The 5,007-nt window shown below is 41.7% G+C and overlaps 1 pseudogene; it reads left to right on the forward strand.

Moving 5' to 3' along the window:
- Positions 1-4,593: 4,593 nt before the first annotated feature.
- Positions 4,594-4,680, forward strand: LOC111825637 (annotated as a pseudogene).
- Positions 4,681-5,007: the final 327 nt, after the last annotated feature.

Here is a 5,007-nt window from a genome sequence, read left to right on the forward strand (position 1 = left end):
TTTACCTACGTGAGCCAGTATAAATTCTGACCACACCAGTACACCCCAATAGAAATATAATAGAGATGTCATATACAATAAAAAAATTTTCTAGTAGCCAGATTACAAAAGTAAAAACAAACAGGTGAACTTGATTTTAATAATATATTGTATTTAACCCAATATACCCAACATATTATTTCAACACCTACTCAATTTAAAAATTATTACCGGAATATCCTACATTTACTTTCATATGAAATTTTTGAAATCTGGTGTTTACTTTGCAGCTGCATCTCAATTTGGACTAGCCACATTTCAAGTGCCTACTAGCCACCTGGGGCCAGTGGCTGCTGAATTGGACGGCACAGCTTTAGTCCCAGCAGGTCAAAGCTCTCCATCTCATCCCCATTTTTTCCTCTTCTAGAAAAATGTGGGTATCACTTGGCTGCTGGACAGAGGTAGTACCACGCCCGGCAGAGGCTTAGCTATAACGGTGGTGGCGGCGGCTGTGAAAGCTCAGCTTGAAGCCGGCTTGTTCTGTCTGCATCAGTTCTCTTTTGTCTCAGTGGCTCTGTGCAGTGTGTGAGTCACTGTGGGGGCAGAGAGGCTGGGAGGCAGGGTGGGCGAGGTCCTCTCTATTCCGAGGCCTCCTGGAGGGCCTTCGTGCATGAGGGGGTGGGAGGGAGGTACTGACACAGTGGAGGATGGGATGGTGAGGGAATATGAAGGCATGTGTCTGGATTCACAAAAATAGACTTGTGTCTGTGGGCTGGTTACAAAAACTCAAAATACCATTTCCCTGTGCAGGGGAGGAGTAGGATGGGAGACATGTTAAAGAGCTACATGCTTTTATGATTAAAGTACTCAGGAAAGATAATGAAGACCAGGGCCCTCAGATATGTCAGGATCTGGGGTTCTTTTTATTTTTTTAAATTTAGTTTTGTTTGTTTTTAAATTTATTTTTAAATTGAATTTATTAGGGTGACATTGGTTAATAAAATTATATAGGTTTCGGGTATACAATTCTACAACACATCATCTGTATATTGTATTGTGTGTTTACCAAGTCAAGTCTCCTTCCATCACCATTTATATCCCCTTTACCCTCTTCTACCTTCCCCCACCCACCTTTCCCTCTGGTGATCACCACACTGTGTGTGTGTTTATGAGATTTTTTTGTGTTTTCTTTTTGCTTAATCCTTTCACCTTTTTCACCCAGTTCCCCAACCTCCCTCCCCTCTGACAGCTGTCAGTCTGCTCTCTGCATCTACAAGTCTGTTTCTATTTTGTTTGTTAGTTTATTTTGTTCATTAGATTTCACATGTAAGTGAAATCATATGGCACTTGTCTTTCTCTGACTGGCTTATTTCACTTAGCATAATACTCTGGGGCTCTTTTTCAAATTGGATCCTAGAGTCGTTTCAATTTTCCAGAGTTGTGTCTGAGTCATTTTTCTTTCCCTTGTCACACATCTGTTTTCAGTACTTCCTACTTGATTTGAACATTTAAGAAATTTGGCCTCATCTACAATCTTCCATTGGCTTCTAAAATGTGCAGATGTGTTATCTTTTAAAAGTGGCTGGTCAAATGCTCTCTCCCAGGACATGGCCACAAGGCTCAGAGTCCTTGGGAAGAGGGCTTTACCTTCAAACAACAGTCCTCGCCCTGGGCTATAAGCTGCGGCTGGGCTCGAACCCCATCTTGTTACTTACTAGGCCTCTACCAAGTTACTTAAACTCCCTGAGCCTCAGTTTCCTCTTCCACCACATGTAAACAATAATAGTTCTCACCTCACTGGGATGCTGGGAAGATCAAATGAAGTCATGTGTGTGCTGTGCTTAGCACAATGCCTGCACATGTCATCCTGACCTTTGCTCTACAGGAAACACCAGCTTCTTCTGTATTCGGTGCCATGGCTGGCCAGGTGGAATATTCTCATTTACTAAACTCTGTATGTTTAAATTAGACAGCACAACACAACCCATGTGGAATACAATGCACAGAGAAGAGGGATTGGCCACAGCTGCTTAGAGAATTGGTGGCAGAACTCAAGACAAAACCCAGAATTTCTATTTTCCAGTGCTTAGGTAGCAGGGCCTTCTGGGTCTCACACGTCAGAACGCATAGAGAGGAAATGGATAAGAACCTGTGTCTTACACGTCAGAAAGCATAGAGAAGAAATGGATAAGTAGGGTCTGAATACATAACCACAGAGCCAACTCAGCAGCCTCATATAAAAAGGCAAGAAAAAAACCCTTGAATGTAAGTACCAGACGTTCAATGGAATGGGCTAACATGTAGTCACTAACAATGCTTACAGTGAATATTGATTCAACATGGGAAGACACTTTTGATCTGTGTCAAGTGAAAGAAAAAACAGGAAATAAAACTGCACATAATTTAATGCTAAAATTAAATATATATGTATATATACATGCATATCTGTGTGTGTGTGTGTGTGTATACATACATATATGCTCTAAACCAGATGTTATGTTTGCCTATCTCTGTTGGATAATAGTTTTTTCTTGATGCTTTGTTGTATTTTCTACAATGAACACTCAACACTTTCATAATCATGAAAAATGATGAAAGTTATGAAAGATTTCCAGTCTCTGGTTTCCACCAGGGAGCCTGTAGCTCATTCCCATCTCTCAGCCTTGCAGGCCTTCTAGTGGCTTCAAAGCCTGCTTTGTTTACGAAAGGATGATTATGTGGGGTGTCCAGGGAGACTGACTGAGAGAGAACAAAGTGAGACATGTTTTATTGAAGATGCTAACCAGAGTCAAGACACTCTCACAAACAAAAACCTTTAATGAATTCAGTGGATGGCTGTTCCAGGCAAAGAAAATTGGGTAAATGGCAAATGGGAATGCTAGCCAGCTCCGTGAGAGAGGGTGATAGATTTCTTTATCTATCTCTACAGGGAAGACATTACAAATTAAGTTCATGATGATCGTGATTTTTGTTTAGTCGGGGTGGGTTAACAGTTTGTCAGCAGTCTGACGAGGTCAGTGGCAGAGGCTTGTCCTTCCCCCTCATTCCACTGGCTTTCTGACCACCTCCTTCCAAATCATGAGTGGATTTTGCTTCCGATCTCCCAAGCCTCAGGTTCTTGAATGTTCTGTGGTTGTCTTCCCAAACTCCCTATTCTGTCTTGCTGCCTAATTGAAGTTCTTTTGCCTTGGATCTAGTTGCTCCTCTCTGCCCAGCCCCTTTGGGTCTGCCCATTGTCCCCACAATTCCTTGCATGTGTCCCCATGATCCGACCCTGCATTTGACCCTTTGCTGTTTCTCAGGTCCTTGCTCTGCAGCTTTGTGTAGTCAGCCTGGCTCTTCTCCCATGTCTGATCTTAGCCACTTAGAGCCCCCACCGCCCAGGTCAGAGCCCTGCTCCTATTGTGTGCTCAGGAGAGTGTGCTCAGGACATCACTAACCATTTGACTTGTCTCCGTACCACAACCACAGAATCTCTGACTCTGGGATTCTTTTTTCCCTTCAAAAAATGTTTTTATTTATTTCAGAGAGAAAAAGGGAGAGGGAAAGAGAGATAGAAACATCAGTGATGAGAGAGAATCATTGATTGGCTGCCTCCAGCATGTCCCTTACTGGAGATTGAGCCCACAACCCCCCATGTTCCCTTATCAGGAATTGAACCATGACTTCCTGGTTCTTGGGTCAATGTTCAACCACTGAGACACACTGGCCAGGATGATTGTTATTCTTGACAGTCATTCTTTAGTCATAAGAACATAGATGACTGGGAGATGGTTATTGATGAGTCAGGGTAGGCCCTATAAACCTGGTTCTTCCACTTCCTAGTTGTGAGACTCTGGGCAAGTTATTTAATTTATTTCATCCTCAATTTCCTCATCTGCAAAATGGTAATAATAAAAGTTACCTGATAAGGTAAGTTATTACGTGTATCTAACTTACTAGTACTCACATAGCTAGTACTCAATTAATATTAGTTGTCACAATGTGACTATTTTATTCTAAAAGCAACCTAACCTATCGTGTTAAAAGCATGGGCTCTGGAGTCATACAGATCTGTTTGAACTACTCTTCTGCCTGTGGCTACCTGTGGCATACCTGCCTGTTTCCGTTTTTTTAGTCCAAAAAAATGGGATAAGAAAGAATACTGACTCGAGAACTTGCTGTAGGGACTGAATGAAATACTGCGTATGAAGCACTTGCAAAATGCCTGTACATAGTACCACGAAATGTTTGCTGTTGTTTGCATTACAGATGATGGATGGTCTCACCAGCTTTTTCTAGGAAGGATGACTGTGAAATTATTTATTATTTTCTTAATAGCATTACAGAGCTGACATTTGAATTTGAAAGTAGATCAAGCTTTCATGATTGTGCTGAATAATCATAACCATGTAAGAGTGAGATTAGGACCAGAATTGGCAAGCCTGGTTTCCCTCAGTCCAGGAGAATGAGCTCATTGTATCCTAAACCAGATTCTCTGTCTCCAGTGCGCATCGACTGAAACCAAGGGGCCTCTGAATGGGTGAATCTGCAGGCTAATGGCAGTGTGCTTGGATGCCCATACGGACCAATGTTAAGGCTCTAGTCTCTCATATAAGATAAAGTAAAAATGAGATCGCTTCTTGGCCTTTTGGCTAAGATCAAGTGTAGTAAAAATGAGAATCCTTTGGGAAAATTATCATATTTTGTTCAAGACTTCAAAAGTCACCCAGGGGAATCACTGGAAACAGGAAAATATGACATGGTGGCGTAAGCTAGGGAGGCTAGTTATCTTCTAGGAAATCCAACTTTTGACATCGTTACCAACCCTCCCTGATTTAGAACAATCAAGGAGGAGAATTTTTCTCCTTGAAGGAACCATGCTGTATGAAAAAATGAGTCTTGTCATCACTTAAGTCAGCTACACGTGAATTCCCACTTTCTGAAAGCCTCTGTAGTACCTTCTACCTGTTAAAAAACATCATAATTGAATTCTAGATTAGCCAAAACAAGCCACTCAAGTACTAATGCAATAAGAAGGTTGCTTCG

The sequence above is a fragment of the Myotis lucifugus genome, unplaced genomic scaffold (assembly GCF_000147115.1).
Source record: "Myotis lucifugus unplaced genomic scaffold, Myoluc2.0 scaffold_0, whole genome shotgun sequence".
NCBI classification, from domain to species: domain Eukaryota; kingdom Metazoa; phylum Chordata; class Mammalia; order Chiroptera; family Vespertilionidae; genus Myotis; species Myotis lucifugus.